Source organism: Pinus tabuliformis, chromosome 8 (assembly GCF_031772625.1).
Source record: "Pinus tabuliformis cultivar Carrire ecotype Pingquan chromosome 8, CPIR1, whole genome shotgun sequence".
Taxonomy (NCBI): domain Eukaryota; kingdom Viridiplantae; phylum Streptophyta; class Pinopsida; order Pinales; family Pinaceae; genus Pinus; species Pinus tabuliformis.
In genome coordinates this window covers 1197048774-1197069223 of record NC_142294.1, presented here as the reverse complement: position 1 = coordinate 1197069223, position 20450 = coordinate 1197048774, and the positions used below count along the sequence as shown (strand labels likewise).

At 37.3% G+C, this 20450-nt stretch overlaps 1 protein-coding gene across 3 annotated transcripts in view; it reads right to left on the bottom strand.

Moving 5' to 3' along the window:
- Positions 1-2533: 2533 nt before the first annotated feature.
- Positions 2534-20450, bottom strand: part of LOC149239668 (glycerol-3-phosphate acyltransferase 9-like) — a 366346-nt gene continuing 348429 nt past the window's right edge. For 2 of the 3 annotated variants that reach the window (XM_089373479.1, XM_089373480.1), the window contains one exon: positions 2535-2884. The gene's annotated coding sequence lies outside the window, so the exon portion shown is untranslated. Of the gene's footprint in view, positions 2885-20450 lie in introns of all 3 variants that reach the window. The other variant, XM_089373481.1, reaches the window with a different exon arrangement.

The window sequence follows — 20450 nt, the reverse complement described above, 5'->3', positions numbered from 1 at the left end:
TGCATAGTTAGAATATAAGGAAATTTAAAATGTCAAAAATATGTCTTAAAAAAATGTTTATGTTTTTCAAAATCCACATGAAAATTCCCTAAATCTTAAAAAACTTTCCACTTAATATATTAAAAAATTTGAAGTGTTAAAAACAAACCCTCAAAAAAATGGTTGATATCTTATCAACACTTTTCAAAATCAACATAAAAATCATCAACATTTAAAAAAAATGTTCATACTTTATACATAAGAAAATTTAAATTGTCAAAAATATGCTCCAAAAAGAAATGTTGTATTTTGAATCGACGCTTTTCAAAATCGTATGATTTTTTCTACCTCAAAAAAACGGGTACTCGATACAGTGCCCATTTCAAAGTTTACATTAGTACAATTTTCATCTAATAGGACACAATTTTCCAAGTACAAATTAGATATGAAAATCACTTTATTACAACATATTTTATAGCGAAAAAAATTGCTCTCTCATCTTTTTGTTGTGTTAAACCACCTCCCAATTTTACCACTATGTTATGTCAAACAAGCATGAATAATAAGTGTTCGAAATTATTGATCAAATAAAAAAGACAAAGCAAGCTAAAAATTAAATATGCAATTACACAATTTCAAATAACAAGAAACTTCCTTCACACGCACACACAAAATAAACATACATAACACAACTTTATCACAGAGTTGATACAATCTCTAGCTCGCCAAATCCGAGCTAGGCAAAACCATGAACCCCCTAGCCACCACCAAAGATCCACAAGTTAGCATTAAAACCAACAAGTTCTCCTTAGCTTCAACACTTATCTCCCACAAGTATCTAAGGTCTCCTCTTCTCCTCCTTAATCAAGGATACCAAGTAGTGCTAATGTTTCCAAAACCCTAGTCTTATTCTCTCACAATAGCTACAATACCCATTTTTCTTTATCGTCTAGGGTTTCTGACAAACCCTACTTCTTTGCCTCCTTTAAGCTGAAACCCTAACCCTAGAAAACCCTCAAACTTCTCCCAAAACCCTAGCACTCCATGATAAAGGGTGATAATACAATGTACAGTACAAAGAGAGGCTACAACCGTACACAACATGATGAATTTAGACAAGTGATCATCACCTATGATGCATGTTCTTCACATGAGAAAACCATAGGAGAAGACATGAAGAAGAGAGAGACATCTTGGTTGTTAACATCTTGCTCCCTAAAAGACAAGTACGAAGAATAGAGTACAATGATGATGGTGATTGAATGAATGAACTCTCTCCTTCCTCTATTTATACAAGGTAAGAGAGCCCAATAATATAAAGTGGGCCTAAGCCTAAACCTTTGCAAGAAACTTAACTCTACACAAGTAAGCTCACAAATGGAGTGCTTTCTCTCCTAGTGACACATGTCAAGTTCCCAGTTGATGATGTCCACAAGCAAGGCTCCAAGGCATAAACACTCCACGAGATGTATCCAATCCTCCACCTCCATGAGCCTTTAAAGCTCCAATGCTCCTCCAAAGATATCTACTAATCTACATCCACCACACCTACATGACCACTCACTTAATCCAAATTTCCTCAAATCAAATACACGCCTGCATGCAAGTAACCAAGTGTACCCATTCCATCTAGGATTCAATGCCCTTCTCCAAGATGCCCAATGCTCCTCCAAATCAAGGTGTCCTCTAAGCAAGCAGCCAAATGTGTTGGCTACATCAAGAAGTCACAAAGTTTCGTAGGTATACAACCCATGTCATTTGAACATCCATACAAGGCCTAACAATCAATTAGCAAGTTGACTCCCCTATGTTTGTCCAAGGGTCATCCATGAAGCATGCAACCCACATCACATAAAGCACCCCAAACATAATCTAAAAACTTACGAAAAATGAACAATTATAAAAGTTATAATGCTAAAATCTACACTTGACAAATCTTATATATCATCTATCATCTATCATCATCTATCCATATTAGAAAATTAAATAAGTCAATTAGCAACGGGAGATCCTCCATGCAAATAACCAAGTGTCTCCATCACATCTAGGGCATTAATGCCCTTTGCCAAGAAATTCAATATGCCTCCTCCAAGGTGAGTTGTCCTCCCATGCAAGCAAGCAACCCCCTTGTCCATGCATCATGAAGTAGTCACCAAGATACATAGGTCTCCAACCTTCAGAGGAAGTGTGCCACATAGACATAAAATCAAGGTAGGGAAATTCATCAGCGAGGTATCCCCAATGTGTATGTCCATCACATTAAAACCAAGGATAGACAATACCATGCACCCCATCACATGAAACAACCTCAACCATGATGTAAACAATTTCGAACCACTAAAGCTAACACTAGCTAGTTGTAAAAAAGGACCTCTATAATTTTGTTAGTGATATATTGGATTTAAATGCAAGTTATAATATGGTAGTATTTGTCATGTATCTTATGTATCTAGTTTAAGTGGGATTAGATTATGTTATTCATTGTAGGATGAATAGTTTTCATAGATATTTCCATCGAGGAAATGAAATCATTTTTACTCACATAAAAAAGGATATTATATGCTTAAGAAAAGAAGGGTGCTCATTCAATATTAGTATATAGAGCTTGTTATGTTACATGTACATTTTCTTTAATCAGGTTTGCCAAAACTACAGCCTGACTTCTTTTAAACCAACCGTCTACAAGCATAATATATTTTTTACCAAAAAGAATGAAGGACCATACGAAAGTGTAATGAGGTAACAAATAGCATTAACCTTCATGGACTAATGTCGCAATAGTTACAACTAAAAACCCGTTCAAAATTGAATAAATACCCCACACAAATTATTCCTCTCTTTTGAAATTTGTAGACTCGAAGGAAGCTTGTAAGACATAGTTGTGTTGGTTTTCACTCTTCAACACCTGCACATATATTCCAATGTTAAAACTGAGAGATTTGAAACAAGTGTCTTGTAAAAGAAATGGTTACATAAAAAGCACAAAGCACTATAAATAACAAAACCACCTAAAATCCAGTGTGATTTTGACGATATCGTTCATATATTCATATGCCAGTCATATGTAGAGAGAGAACATTACACAGTTTTCATTATAAAAGATATATCCCACTAAAAAAAATATCAAGATAGCAAAAAATAACATATGAAACTCAAAATGCAACAAAAATAACAAGCGTATACAGATGATTTAAACCAATGTAACTTATTACCTCAGAAAATATAATTTGACAATTAGAAACAACTTTTCATCGATTGTTAATAAAATTCAATGCCCAGAGAAAATTATGTATGTACTATATCTATTAGAATATATCTCTATATCTCTATTTAGTAATGCTCAGTCTTTTAGATGTTTCTATTCTTATTCTTTTAGCAGTTTCTTAGATGAAACTGTTTGTTCGATATTCTACATAGAAACCTGATGTTTCTATTCTTGTAAATATCTTTGTATTATCATTGAGCTGTTTGCTCCATGTGAATTAATTCATTCGACATTCTTTTATGGTATCAGAGCAAGGTTGAGAGATTTCCTGAACAGTTATTATCTCTGCATCTCAATCTCTTGAGTCCTTTCTAAGGTCGAGCCCTCTGTAAGCCAGGCAGCCTTCACTGAGTCTTAGCCTCGGCTTTGCTCGCTGTGATAAAAGCTTACAGTCGTCCATCTCGATACAGAAATGGATTCTTCCCCTGCATGATCATTTTTTCAAGGAATTAACTTTGTGGCGGTGACTGTTTAGTGGGAGCGAGATTTTCTTGGCTGGACAGTTTGCTTGGAATCGTGAATTGAATCCGGCTATTTTCTTCTTCGCCTGGTGGCTACTCAGCTCGTATCTACGGTGGAATTCTTCGGCAAATGTGACCCAGGTGTTTTTTCTCTCATTCAAAACGCATTTTTTAAAAAATAAGCTCTGCGGACAACAGTCTTTGTTTGAAACCCGTGAATTTATGGTGGCCTATCGTGGCAAATATATATCAAATCCGTGGATACGCAACAGTCTATTATTTATTTTAAACACGTGTGGCCCTGGCAAATACATCGTAGTCGTCATCTCAGATCTAAACGGAAACACATTGCGATCACACCTCTGTGGTCCTTCTAATACGAAACCAGAGTGAGTGGAGCTGAGTAATTTATTTAAGCCAGCAGCTTAGTATCAGAAACCCGTTGATTTCAGCCAGCAGTCTTGAGATAGCAAATCACGACATCGTGGTTAGTTATATGTCAAACCCGTGATCGTAGCTGAGACCCGTTAGCTAAGACCCGTTAGCTGAGACCAGTACCTGTATTTGGAAACCGTTTTTTGGAACCGTGAACGTGTGTAGCTGAGGCGTAAATTTTTGGCTCACGTGGGTCCCTTCTTTCAGCGTTTTTGTTTGCCGGCAGTGCAAATCAGTGGAAACGTGAGCTGCGTAAAAAAAAAATAAATAAATAAATAAATTTTTTTTTTTTGACGGCTCACGTAGATCCATCCTTTCAGCGTTTGTGTTTGCGGCAGTACCAATCAGTGGAAACGTGAAGCTGAGACAGCTCACGTGTTTTTTTTTCTCAGTCTTAGTATTTGCTGTATTTATGGTTCCGGTTGCCGGCAGTGTTACCAATCAGCGGAATTGTTTTTTCCTGTGATCCTGACAGTCTATATTACAAACTCAGATCGGATTATGGTGCAGTTCCAAGGACCTGAAGCATATCTGTGACATCTGTTTATTGCATCAGTATATAATTGTGGTAGACTTGCATTCTCCTGTGGGAAACTATATTCTCAGATCTGTATTTTGTGCTAGCAGTATTACTATTGTTTTAGGCTGCAGAGATATTTTTTGCTGGGTAACAATTTTTTTTAGCAGAACAAAGTCTGTTTTTTTTTAACTACACCAGGATAAACAGGCAGCTACATTTTTCTTGTGTGTCAGACTTCTGTATTTTTGGGAAAATGGCCACACTTGCCAATCTGATGTTAGAAGGAAATCAACGTTTTAATGGCAGCAACTATAACATTTGGAAACAAAGACTGTTGACCATTTTTGAGTACAGGCGTCTTGATCAACTCATTTTGGGCAAAGAGCTTCGTCCCGGTACAGCCGGGACCGATCAAGATAAATTTGATGATCGAAATCGAGAGGCTGTTATGCTTCTCAAGCTCTCTGTAGCTGATGATCAGTTACCACAAATCCCTTCTGGCAAGACAGCTGCTGAAATCTGGCAACAGTTGAAAGAATTGCATGAAACATCTGATAAAAGCAGAGCTTTTTTTCTCAAAAATCAGTTGTTCTCCATCATGATGGATGAACATATGTCTTTACAGGAACATCTCAACAAAATTAAAGACATTCGAGATCAGCTCGACGCCATTGGTCGGACCATGGAGGAAGAAGATATGGTAGTCATTACCCTGAAGAGTCTACCAAAATCTTATGAACACTTCATTGAAACACTCAACATTACAACCACAAATGTTGATCTGAAGTTTTCAGATTTATGTACCAAACTTCTGCAGCAAGATAGGTGGAAACAGCAGTTTGGTAGTGGTACTTCATCAGTGCCCTTGGAAAATGCATTTGCTGCAAAATATCAGTCCTCTCAGTCTTTTCAGCAGAGAGGATCATCTCAGTCTTTTGATCCTAACAGGAAGAAAAGTGTACAGTGTAATTACTGTCACAAGTTCGGTCACATGAAGAAAGACTGCAGGCAGAGGATTGCTGCTGAACAAAAGAAACAGGGAGGGTCACATCAGACAGCGAATGTTGCAGAACATTCCGAGCAGACAGATTCTGCCTTTTACGCCTTTATGGCTAAAAGGTCTTCAGAACATGTTCCTTCCTCTGCATGGTACATTGATTCTGGTGCATCACGCCACTTCTCTCACAGGCGTGACTGGTTTATTGACTTTTCACCTTTCAGTGATTCAGTTGTATTTGGTGGAGGTGAAAAGTACACTGTTGCTGGCAGGGGTACAGTTCAAATTCAGTCTGGTGGACGCACGCTCATATTTCTAAATGTATACTATGTTCCTGGTATGGAGATTAATCTGCTCTCTGTCAGTCAGATTATGAGGAATTCTCCTCAGCTTGATGTTATGTTCAGTGCACACAAGTGCTCCATCATTGACAGGGAGACCAGTCTGACAGTTGCTACTGGCCTCGAGGACCATGGTCTATATAGGCTACTTGACACCGGTGACTTTCCAGAAGTGGCACTAGCAGCTCGTGTCTCTCCCATCAGTACTCTATGGCATCAGCGATATGGGCATCTCAATATGCAGTATCTCTCTCAGCTCTCTCGGGAGGGACTTGTGTCAGGATTACCTGATATTCAGACTCAGCAGTTGGGGGTATGCAGCGCCTGTCAAGCGGGAAAGCAACATCGGTCGTCATTCAAAAATGGAGAATCTTGGCGAGCATCCCAGGTACTTCAGTTACTTCATGCTGATATTTGTGGTCCTATGAATACAGCTTCTATAACTGCTTGCAAATATTTTTTACTTATTGTAGATGACTTCAGTCGAAAGATGTGGGTGTATTTTTTAAAAAATAAATCTGATGCTCTTAGTACCTTTCAGAAGTTTAAAACTTTAGTTGAAAACGAATCTGGTTGTAATATCATGACCCTTAGGACCGACAATGGGGGGGAATTTTGTTCCTCAGCTTTTGCCAACTTCTGTGATATTCATGGCATCAAACGTCAATTCACCACACCTTACACTCCCCAGCAGAACAGTGTTGTCGAGCGTCGCAATCGCACGGTTGTTGAAATGGCTCGTTCCATGTTACAACACCGGAGTGTTCCAAACAAATTCTGGGCTGAAGCAGTATTTACTGCTGTTTACCTTCTTAACCGATCCCCTACTCAGGCTGTTAAAGGGAAGACTCCTAAAGAAGTGTGGTCTGGTCGTAAGCCTAAGATCAGTCATCTCAAAGTTTTTGGCTCAGTTGCATATGTTTGGATTCCATCTGCTAAGCGATCTAAGTTGGATTCCAAAAGTCAGAAACTCATGATGACAGGATACAGTGATCATCACAAGGCTTATAGGCTGATAGATATAGCCACTGGTCGACTTAGCTTCAGTCGAGATGTAGTATTTGATGAAGACAGAGGATTCTTTCAGTCTTCTTCTTCTGAGCAGCGTTCTGAGGATCCGCCTCACAGTGTTCTTCTTCCAGTCAGTCCATCTGATGGGAGGGATGATGTAGCATCAAGATTTGATACTACTCTATCTGAGCTTCCTCCAGAAGCTAATCCCCCTCTTGCTATCCCTATTGCTCTTGAGCCTGCTTCTCTTCCTCCTGATATTGGTCCCTCTAATCCTGATATTGGTTCTTCTTCTCTTCGGCCAAAATGGTGGGCTAAAACCATAGGTGATCTCCGGGATGATGAGCTCCTTGAAGGTAGAACTTCTAGGCATAAGAACCGACAACAGTCTACAGTCAATTTTGCTCTTATGGCTAACCTTCACAGTACTTTTGAGCCTCAAACATATTCAGAAGCTAAGGGTATATCTGAGTGGGAACAGGCTATGGAAGCAGAATTTCAGAGTCTTCAGAAGAATCACACATGGGATCTTTCTGATCTTCCCGCAGACAAAAAACCCATAGGCTGCAAATGGGTGTATAAAGTCAAATACAAAGCTGATGGAACCTTAGACAAGTATAAAGCTCGGCTTGTGGCTCGAGGATTTTCACAGCAGGAAGGCATCGACTATGAGGAGACTTTTGCTCCTACAGCCAAGATGAGTACTATCAGGCTTGTGCTTGCCCTAGCAGCTCAGTTCAATTGGAAAGTTCATCAGATGGATGTAAAAAGTGCTTTCCTAAATGGTGATCTCCAAGAAGAAGTCTACATGACGCAGCCTCCAGGATTCAAGGTTGCTGGTCAAGAACAGAAAGTGTGTCGGTTAGTTAAAGCAATCTATGGATTGAAACAAGCTCCTCGGGCTTGGTACATAAAAATTGATCAGTATCTGACAAATCAAGGTTTTCAGAGGAGTCCATCTGATGCAAACTTGTATATCAAGCATACTGATAATGATATCTTGTTTGTAGTTGTCTATGTGGATGATTTTATCATTACTGGCAGCTCTGCACATTTGATCCATGGGATCAAACAAGATCTATGCAGAACTTTTGAGATGACAGACTTGGGACTTCTTCATTACTGTCTGGGGGTTGAAGTGTGGCAGACTGAAAATCAGATCTTTCTTTCTCAGTCCAAGTATGCCAAAAATCTTGTGGAAAGGTTCAGAATGCAGGATTGCAAACCGGCCACGACTCCTATGGAACCAGGGCTCAAACTTTCAGCACAGTCATCCTCTCCTCTTGTGGATGAAACTTTATTCAGGCAATTAGTGGGCAGTCTCATCTATCTTACTGCTACCAGACCTGACATCAGTTTTGCAGTAAGCTACATTTCTCGCTTTATGTCAGCTCCTAAAGCTGATCATTGGATAGCAGCAAAGTGGGTGTTACGATATGTGCGTGGTACTTCTGATTATGGCCTCTTATATACTCACAGCGCCACTTCTATTCTCAGTGGCTACACTGACTCTGACTGGGCCGGTTCGGTTGATGACCGTAAATCTACAGCTGGGTATGTGTTTAGTCTAGGATCTGGAGCTGTTACTTGGACTAGTAAGAAGCAACAGGTTGTGGCTCTCTCCTCAACAGAAGCAGAGTATCGGGGAGCAGTTAAGGCCGCCTGTGAGGCAGTTTGGCTTCGTCGTATGCTTGCAGATATGCATGTTTTTCAGACAGGGCCTACTTCTTTGTTTTGTGATAATCAGGGAGTGCTCAAACTTGCCAAGAATCCTGTCTTTCATGAACGAACAAAGCATGTGGAAACTCACTGCCACTACATTCGACAGTTGGTTGAAGACGGCTCAGTCCAGTTGCACTATGTTCCCACCACAGAGCAGCCCGCCGATATTTTTACCAAGCCTCTTGGTCCTGATAAATTTGTAAAATTTCGCGGGTCTATTGGTGTTGTAAATAGATTGAGCATTAAGGGAGGGTATTAGAATATATCTCTATATCTCTATTTAGTAATGCTCAGTCTTTTAGATGTTTCTATTCTTATTCTTTTAGCAGTTTCTTAGATGAAACTGTTTGTTCGATATTCTACATAGAAACCTGATGTTTCTATTCTTGTAAATATCTTTGTATTATCATTGAGCTGTTTGCTCCATGTGAATTAATTCATTCGACATTCTTTTAATATCCCTAAAAATGAAAATTACAAATTATGAACCAACCATAATCAAAATAAAAAATATAAATAAAAACACAGGTCTATTTGTAATAAGTTCCTTTAATGTTTAAACTTGATACATAAAGTTCCCCCAGGATATAGTTCCTTTAATCATTCCCAAGAAAAGGAACTCTACGAGTAGAAACACATCGCTATAAATATATGGGTCATTTGAAAGGTGTGCAACAGAGGCCTTGTATAACTGGTACAAGTGCCTAGGTATGCAATCAGCCACACAATCGAGGGCTGATTGTAGGCTGAGGCAAACAACAGGTTTCTGAGTTGTTTCAAAGGAGATGTGGGGGGCAATATAGCTGGTATAGGTTCCCAGAAAATCTCTGTAATTGCTGTAGCTTGTATTTTTTAGTAGGGTCATTTTCCCAGTTAGGGAACCCTCATTGTTCTGAGTAATAAAAGTGAAGTTCAGTTGGAAGGTTAACTTCTGTGTGAGAATGATTCCTATATTTCCTTCCACTGTAAATTTCTGAGTTAAAATTCTAGTGTGTTTTTATTTAGTAACTGCAGATTTAAATTTCTAGGTTATAAATTTACTAGGAATAATAAGTCAGATAAGGAATTACAAGTTTAACATGGTATCAGGGCAATAAACTCTGAAGAGGAATTCAAAATTTCACAAGTTTTGCAACATTTCTAAAATTCTAGTAGTAGGTTTTCTTATGGAAAAATTTTGTTTTGGAGATGGAAACAAACAGTTTAAGTACTCTTTGGAGGGTGCATCTGACTTCATCCCTTGGAAGGTGATGGTTATATTAGTATTTACTATTGATGGAAAATGGGTTGTGGGATTTTGTAAATACCACAATAGCCCTTTCGACAGATGCAATGGAGTTGGGGATCCATAACTGGAAGGATGTGAAGTCTAGGATGATCAATCCTAGATGCGGTGAAGGATCATTTGATTCCTGGCCTATCTGAGAAGAAGTTAGCAAGGTAAATGTTTGAGGCCCTGACAAATCTTTTTTAGAGCAGTAATACAAACAGGGAGATGTCGTTAAGGGAGAAATTTAGAAATGCCAAAATGACTAGCTATCTCACTAGGATAACTCAGGTTTGTGATTAGTTGGCAATAGTGGGAAGGTTGTGATAGATGAAGAGATGGTGATGACAGCCCTGAATGCTTTCACCAAGCCATGGGTCCCATTCATCAAGGGCATCATTGCATGGGAGACACTTCTTAAGTTTGGCAAGCTATGGGATGATTTCATTCTGGCAGAGATTCGGGAGGAATCTCTAGCAGACCAACAGTAGGGTGATGATGAGAATTTGGCTCTTTCCAATCAGGCAAGGAAGGTAAAATGCTTTGCATGCCACAAAAGTGGGCACTATACTTCAGTGTCCTGAACGAAAGAAGGGGAAAGGGAAGTTGCAATAAGTAGCAGCTTTTGCAGATACTTAGATTAAGGAGTTCACTCCAAAGTTTGAGGAGTTCTTGTTAGTCTCTTGTCTCTTGGCATAATTTCCAATGGTGCTTGGCATGCGAATAGTGGAGCTTCTTGTCACATGACAGGAGCAAAGGAGTTGTTCACCTGTCTATCAGAGTGAGACTTAGATTTGCATGTGGAGCTTGGAAACAATGCCAAGAATGGTGTAGAGTGAGTTGCGACTATCTTGTTCCAATTGGAATTAGAAGGTTCTCTATAAGCTAAGTTACCAAGATACGGAAATGGATCCGTTTACAGATACGGATTCGGATACAGATTTGCCAAATTTTTGAAATCTCAGGATCCGGATACGGCAAAGATACGACAAGTACAAAAATATATAATAACATTTTTTAATTTTAAAAAACATATTTGAAGTTCCAAATCAAAACCATTCACGAATAACAACATTAGAATTAAATATAAAAAATCATTCTTAAAACACTATAGAAAAGCTTTTATAATTTATAGTTTATATTATTTTAAATTATAATTATTTAGCATAATATATGATAGCTTAAATTATAACTATTAAATATTTAATATAGGTTAACTATTGAATAATTTTAAATATTTAATATTTTGACTATATTTATTAAATGTAATATTTAATATTATAACAAAATTTAAATATTAAAAATGTTAATATAACTATATTTGATAGTTATAATATTTTAAATATTTGAATAATAATTATAATTTAAACTTATTTATATTTATTTTTTTATAAATGACTAGTTTAAACCATAATTTAAATTAATTTATATTATTTAAACTATTTAATGTTTATAATTTATATTCTTGATATATCTCTACTTAAATATTAAATGAACATATCACATTAAATATATTTAATATTATAATAATATTGGTTTAGATTATAGTTATATTATATTCAAATAATTATAAACTACATTATAAAGTAATTATAAATAAAGTCTAAAATTTAAAATATACGTTTTATTTTTCAACGGTACAAACACGATACAAAGCCCTTTACACAACGCAGCACTCCAAGCCCGTCACTTTCGCACAACGCTCTAGTGTCGTTGGTCTCGTTTTCACCCTCGAGCGATACTGTCCTGTTTCCCACATAGCGGTCAAGTCCCATTGCCCTCACATTCGCTCTATTCTCCACGCTCACATTGCCCTCACGTTCGCTCTATTCTCCATGCTCACAGTGTTCGTTGACCATGCACAGTTTTTGTGCTATTTTCCGTGGTCATTTTGTCTCTTATTACAATGGACAAAAGAGCAGTTGTATTTAGAAGCTGCCCAATTTTCCATGAGATTTTTCCCAAACGTATTGCCAAAATACAAAAAATCAAACAATAAATTTTGTGATTCCTATTTCATGCGTTTGTTGTTATCAGTGATGCAAACATCATGATTTTTTTGCCAGAACGATTTAATTATAGATTTTTTCGACGAATTTTTTTTTTATTTTCAAAAAATCGCAATCCGATCGTTAAAAATCGTGGGTCGTAGAACAGTGAGTTTTAAAAGCAATTTTTTTTTTTTTCAAACAGAGGGCAAGAGTGAGAACTAAGGAGGAGGAGAACACATCTACAAGGGAAAAAGAGGAGAAAAGTGAAGGAATTTAGCATCCCAAGCAAAAAAATATCAAGTTTGGACCAAGTTTCTTTAGCAAAGCATGGTTTTCAAGTATGGGCATCAAATTTGGCCATTTTTTTTGTTTTTTTCTTGTTTTTCCTTGGGTTTCTATCACCCATTTATTTTCCATGATTTTTGTTTGGATTTGATTGTGTTTTTTTTCATTTTTGTTGCATTTAGTGGAGAGGGTTTATTTTGGTCAAAAATGCAAAAACTTGATTGTTAGATTTATTTGTTTAATTTCTTCTTGTGCCCTAGTTTTTTTCATCATTTTTGCTTGGGTTTGAATGTGTATTTTTTGCCATTATTGTTGCATTGAGTTGAGGGTTTTTTTGGTCAAAAATTCAAAATGTTGTATGTAAATTTTATTTTTATTTTTTTAACTTGCAATTCTTCTTGTGCCCTAGGTTCAAACTTCAAACTTCATCTTACATTAAAACTCAAGAGTTCAACAAAGTTACAAATATGCCAAGGAAATTGGACTCTTTGTGGGAATTTGGTGAACCTGATGAAGGGTTTGACAAATCAAATTTGACTCATAAGTTATGTAGACATCATATGACAAAGGGAGTATACAGATTGAAGTATCACCTTGCACAAGTTCCTAGACATGAGGTAGGACCTTGCACAAATACAAATCCAAAAATCATCCGAAGAGCCCTCAAATCATTGGAAGAAATAGAGCAAACCAAATTGTCCAAGTCAGCTCTGAAGAGTCAACTAGCAGGGAGTAGAGTGTCAGGATTGGGAGGTGAACATGAGAGTGGTATTGGTTCTACTTCACCATCAACATCTACAGCCAACCTTGTAGCTACCTCATCATTTTTTGTTCCTAGAACCACACCTGGTTCACAACCATCTATCTCTTCAGTTATTAAAAAAAGGGAGAAAGAAGAAGCTAACAAGTTGTTGGGCAAGTTTCTTCTTTGGAGTGATATTCCTTTCAGCGTTGCAAGGAACAATCCATTTTTCCAACCCGTGGTTGATGTTATTGCTATTGTTGGCCCAAGGTACAAAGTCCCTTCTTATGATGACTTTAGAGGGCGCATTCTTCAAAATGAAAAGGTTGACTACACTAAGAGATTGGAGGAGTTTAGGGCATCATGGGCACACACAGGATGCATTGTGATGTCAGATGGTTGGACCGATCAAAAGGGTAGAAGCCTTATTAACTTCTTGGTTAATTGTCCCAAGGGGACAATGTTTATGAAATTTGTTGATGCATCTGCACATATCAAAGATGCACGGTTATTATGTGATTTGTTGGATGTGTTCATTCAGGAGGTGGGTCCACTGTCCACAACATGTTGTCCAAGTCATAATGGACAATGCTGCAAATTATGTTGTTGTTGGCAAGATGCTTATGGAAAGGCATCGTACCTTATCTTTGACACCTTGTTCTGCACACTGCATTGATTTGATGTTGGAAGACACAGGAAAAATTCCTTTTGTCAAGGATATTGTTGAGTAATCAAAAAGCATTACAAAATTTATATATAATCATGCATCTGCGCTTCATTTGATGAGAACATTCACCAACAACAAGGAGTTGGTGTGCCTTGCCATTACACAGTTCACCACCAGTTTCATATCTCTTCAATCCCTATTGAATTCTATGTGGGATGTGAAGAGAATATTTCTTTCAGAAAGAGTAGTGTGCTTTGGCATTTAACCGCAAACCAAAGGGAGAGGCCATATGCAGGTTAGTTTCATACCAGGAAAGCTTCTAGGTAGAAGTGTAGGAGGTGTGTAGCATTACTAGACCTTTGGTAAAGGTTCTTTGATTAGTTGATGGAGACAAGCTCGTAATGGGCTACTTGTATGAAGCCATGGATAGGGCCAAAGAACCATTTAGACCTACTATAATGATAAGGGGGATGAGGAATTTGAGAAACAACAATTACTATGGGAAGTGATTGATGAGCGATGAAACAATACTCCATCGTCCCATTCATGTTGTAGGGATTTACATGAACCCCGCATTTGCTTATTCTTGTGGTTTCTTATTTGATGCTGAGGTTATGGATAGATTATTTACTTGTGTTCAGCGGATGGTTCCATTTCCACCAGAACGTGTAGAAATCTCCAAAGAAATGGAGACATACAGGATGGCAAGTGGCACATTTAGCTTTGACATGGTTGTTGTGCATAGGAAGACTAAAATGCCAGGTAAGCTTTAGTTTATTTCAAATTTCATTGTCTCTTCAAGTTCATACTTTGCTTAAACTTTCAAATCTCATTTTTTCTTATGTTTATCTTATTTGTTGTAGATGTATAGTGGAGAAGCTATGGTGGCAGAGTACCCAATCTCCGAAGGCTTGCCATTCAAATGCTCAGGCAAACATGTAGCTCCTCGGGATGCGAGTGCAACTGGAGTGTATTTGAAAAAATACACACCAAGAAGCACAAAAGGTTAAAATATTCCAAATTTCCAATTAATTTTTTGAATTCATTTAATAATATTTTTTTATAATTATTATTTTATTATTTATAATTTATTAATTTATGACCCTTGAACAAGTTGGAGTCCCAACAACTTAATGACATGGTCTACGTCTACTGCAACCTTTGATTGTGGATGAGGCAACTTGAGAGGACACCTGATGTGGAGGTCATCTCATTGGATGAGATTGACACCACTGTTGCATGGAAGGCTGAGACCAAGAGGCCTATCTTGGAGTCGGCCCCTGATTGGTTAGAGGAGGTAGTGGAGAGGGTAGAGGAGGAGAAGGAGCGACAAGAGGAGGAGGTGACACCACCTACCCCTGTCACCAATAGAGGACGTGGTCTACCTCCTATACCTCCTCGTTCTTCAGCTTCTAAAGCACAACAGAGTCCACTGCCAGCTCCACCGCCATCTACATCTAGAGGGAAAGTTGTTGCATTTTCTCGCAAGGGGGGCAGAGGAAATCAATAGTATTAGTTATTTGGTTCATTTCATTGTATATGACACTATGACTCATGATATGAGATACATTATTATATTTTTTACTGATATTTTGAGGCTGAGTTGGGACTCAGGACTTGGTATTCACTGATTCAAAACATGATTCACTATTATGTGTGATGTAGCAATAGAAATGATATTACACATCTTATATATTAGTTCTTTTATCATATTTATGTGCCAATGCATTTATGTTATGTTGTGGATGCTTTAGATATTAAAAAAATTGAAAAAAAAATGAATATTTTTGTATCTGCTGATTTTTACCAATTTTTTCCGATTTTGGACCCTCGTCGATTTAATCCCGATCCTGATGTTCGTAACACTAGTTGTTGTCGGATCTGCCTCCAAAACCACTAGATTCGGGCCTGGGCTAGCGACATGGTTTGAAAATTTCAGATACATTACAGAATCGTATGCATGGCGGATACTCCATGGATCCAATCGGATCCATATCCGTACTCGTTTCTGATCCATGGATCGACATTTTTGTCATCTGACCCCCACAGATCCGATAACCTAGTCTAGAAGTGAAGTGTTGTTATTTATTTTGGGGCTTAAGAATAATTTACTCTTAGTCTCAACCATGGAGGACAAGGGACGTGCTATTACTTTCTAGGATGGATAGGCTCTCATTCGGTTGAGTGATTCTAGGCTTGACTCTAAATGAGTTATTGGAGGCAAAGAGGGTAATCTATATGTGTTGAAGGCTCAACCAACACAAGCCTTGGTTAAAGATAGTGACAACTAGTGTGAGATTTGGCACAGGGGGATGGGTCACTTGCATCGCAAAGTATTGCCCATACTAAGGGAGATTGTCACTAGTCTTCTGGAGTTCAGCAAGGAGCAACAGGGAGTGTGCAAGGGGTGTGCCTTTGGCAAGTATGCCAAGGCTTCTTTTCCCAACAGAAAAGTAGATCTAAGGGGATCTTAGATCTAGTTCATGTTGACCACTACTGGTCAACTTCCCATGCGGTACACCCTCTTTTCTTGGCAGAAAGAGATAGCACCTGAACGACGTGTCCGTGCCAGCCTCCAGTCATCAAAAGCTTGATCATTTCAATTGTAAACCCAGTCTGCATGTATGAATTGTAAATAATCTAAGCAGATCAGAGTCATGTATGTAAAATTGCCTAGGTGGACCTAACTTTCTATGATAATCTATGTCCCGGAAGGTTTTTCGTCTCACCGATCCATGGATCGGCAGAGTTTTCCTTCAAACCTGACCCCAAAGCCGGGATGGATTTTGTCATTAGAACTTTAGGAGAATCCTAGTGTGTTAATCTGCTAGATTATAGTTGTGTCGCAGAACTGGGTGATTTATGAGGGTTTGTATTAGGTGGGTTTGTCCCCTTGAGATGTAAATTGTAAAAAGTCATCATGAAATGTGTCTTGAGGGTTGAAAATGTTTTAAATCCCCTCGTGAGTCTTAAGTCCTAGGTCCTAGGTGATGTTTCCAAAGGCTTAGATCGATGATCCGTTTAAAAAATGAAATAAAATAATAAAATAAATAAAAATTAAGAAATTTAAAAAATAAATTTTTTTTAAAAAATTTAAAAATTTAAAAAATAAAATAAATAATAAAAAAAATTTAAAAATTTAATAAAAAATAATAAAAATTTAAAAATTAAAAAAAATGAAATAAATAATAAATAATAAAAAATTTAAAAAAATTTAAAAAAATAAAATAAAATAATAAATAATAAAAAATTTAAAAATTTAATAAAAAATAATAAAAAATTTTAAAATTTTAAAAATGAAATAAATAAAAAATAATAATAAATTTAAAAATTTAATAAAAAATAATAAAAAATTTAAAAATTTAAAAATTTTAAAAATGAAATAAATAAAAAATAATTAAAAATTTAAAAAATAATAATATTTTAAGTGAATAAATCGACGGATGAGATCAAGAGATGTCTTGATCCTCATCAACGGTCGAGATCATTTCTACATGGATCATTCGAACTAGCCGTTGGGATCATTTCCTTTATATAGAGTCTTAGGTGGTCATTTCAAATTCATTGGATCTGTGAGTCTAAGACTGAAGAAGCTCTCTTGTAAATCTGTTTCTGGTTAATAAAAGAAGACTTTGGGGTCCATATCTTGCTAGTGTTACTCTCTTGGAATGCTGTGAGATCATTTCATTTTCTGCATATGTTATTTTCAGCCATTAATAATAGCTTTTTGTAGAGTATTGTGAGCACAGGTATCTTGTTCACTTGCTGGGGTTTGAGTGCTGTTAGGGTTTCTGAAGTAATGGCAGGTATCTCCATTACTCCCTGAGATCTAGCAGCATTTTTTGCCCTCTTTGTTGACGGTTGTTTTGAGCTGTGCAGACAATATTTTCTGAAGGAATTTTGTGGGCGTTCGGGGAAGTTCTCGGCTGAACTAGCCAACTCCCGCAAGCATTTTTTGTTGAGCCCAGTTGGATTTGATCCTAGGTCTATCATTCGGTTTTATTTTTCTGATCTGCATGAGAAATTTTCTGAAGTTTTTTCACAGTGACAATCTGAAATTTCTTTTCTTTAAAATAATTTCTGTGCTTACTGCTGAAATCTGACTGTTAAGGGGCCAAATCTGTACATTAAATTAGCTGATCTAGGGTTTCCAAAATTTTGCTTATATACAGATTTCAGATTAAGGTTTTGTTTTCTTTGTGTTTACAGGTATAGGGTTTTGTTTCCTTAAAATCGCAAGCTCCTCATCAAAACTGCCAAGCTTTGGACGAGTTCTGAGATCTAAATTTTCAAGTCGAGATGCGAAATTGATATCTGGTTAATGGTTATGATTCATTTTTTTTGAAAATTCTCAATTGCTGGATATCGTTTTGGTCATTTTAAGAGCATTGTGATTTAGCTGATGACAAATGATTGCTGTTCACGGTTTATTTCTCTATATCATCCAACAAGTGATCATCTTAACCATAATCTCTTAAGGCACTGGTCTGCTCAATTAATCAAATCCATCAAGTGCTTTTTACATCGTATCTCGTGTCTCCCAACCAACTGGTCGACAGTTGGTCTCATTATATCTCAGGGACTACCCCCCTTAGCCACGGGAGACAGGCTTAAATGGAGGGATCGGGGATCAGAGTGACAGTCGCCGGTCTGAGCGTTGTCGTGTCAATCTGCGCGACAACATTTTTTGGCGCCGTTGCCGGGGACTTTGTTTTCTCGGCATTTTCAACGACTTCTTATCATTCATTGTGCATCTTTCTATCATTCATCTGGCCCGGCAACGCCAACATTTTTTGGCGCCGTTGCCGGGGATAGAGTTTTTCTGTCCCTGGAGTTTCATCGACATTCATCTTCTCGTCTCTCATCTCTCAGTTGAGCTGGCAAATTCAATATTTTTGGCATCTTTTCATCCCATATGAGCAGCACATCTTGGAGTTGTTTCTTGTTTGGGTGGCGACTCCATTTTCTCATTTTTCCCAGACAAGAAGCCTTCCTCATATCTGCTTGTGATTACTTCTTGGATCTTAGAATCAGATTTATTGTTCAAGTGGCGACTCCACTTCTTTCATCTCTTGATTTTCTTGAGCAGAGATCTAGTTCTATCATTCATCTAATCCCTTATCATTCATCATGGATTATTCATTTAAGCCATGTCGTTTTACTGAACGTCTCCATGATCTTCCGAAAGAGGCCGTTGGTAAATTATTTAAGTTCTCGGGTGGTGATTCGGTCACTGTTGGACAGCATTTAAACAGGTTTACTTGTGTAATGATCTTATATTGTAGATTTCCTCAATATAATCATGAAGATTTCAAGATGCGTCTATTTGTCCATTCATTAGAGGGTGATGCCTTGAATTGGTTTAATAATTTTCCTCATGATTTTTTCACTTCGTTACAAGACATTTTCAATGCTTTTAAAGATAGATATGATAGTCCAAACAGCTTGCCTTCTACCTCTAAAATTGTACAACAGAATGAAAGTAATTTGATAAGCGGTCCAGCTGAAAGATCCCAAGACGATTCATCATGTCAGAATGTGTCATCCACCGGAAATATTGTAGATCAAGTTCATGATAGTGAAAAATCAGGGACAAATGGCAATGAAAAAGAAGAGCAAAAGCAAATTATACGAGACCTAATGATGTTGGTGAGAAATATGGAAATCAATCAAACTAATTATGTCAATGATGTGAAAACTTTATGCACCCATCTGGAAAAACGTAATAGGGAGATTGAGGTCACGCAAAGTCACCATGCTAAAGAAATTGAGGCCATGAAGACTAATCATGAAACAGAAATTAGAATCATGCAAAGCAAGATGTCAGTGTTAGAGGAAAATATGGTGACCATGAAAGCTGATCATGATAAGGAAATTGACTCTATGCAAAACAAGTTATTAACTATGGATGAGGAAATGACTATCATGACGTTCAATCATAATAATCAGTTGGCTGACATGCAAGCGAATCATAATGAAGAAATAAATTTCATGCAGCATTACTTGATGGACATAAAGGAAAAGAACCATAAAGTGATAAAAAACATGGAAGAACACCATGCTAGACAAATCAGTGCTACAAAAGTTGAACACTCTAGTCAGATGGATACCATTAAAATACAAGTTCAAAGGTTTCAGCAACTGGCAAAGGATAAGAGAAACCAGCAAACATCAACAGATCAGGAGTCTTCTCATTTGCTGCAACAAGATTCATCTTATTATTGGGAGGTTATTGATTCGATTGAAAGATGGTTAATTGAAGGTGATCCAAATAGACTTAAGAATGATAAAGATCAGATGCAGGATAAAAAATGACATATCACGCAGATCTTATATACTTCATCTGATAGTTTTGAAACAGAAAGTTCCAGGTCATCAGTAATTCAACCTGCCAGAAAGAAAAAGCGCAAGAGAAAGAAAATAAGAAGAAGATTTGATGCATCAGACGGCCGTGAGCAGCTTGATTTTCGGATAGGAAAGAGTCCTACCTTATGCAAAATTGGACATGGTACATCCGACAAGCAGCCGACAGATTTGCCTGAAAGCAGGCAAATGCTCAGTATGCACTATATTGAACACATCTGATGCCATGGGGCATCTTTTGTATCGTATTTCTAACCCTACTCCTTTTTCCGCATTTTCATTTCTGCTTTAGATAGTTAATAAATGAAGAGCTCATATCTTTCCTGTGCTTAATGTTATATGATGATTTTTGGACGGACGCTACTTATATTTTGTTTTGTGTTGTATGGATGCAGATTCTGGAT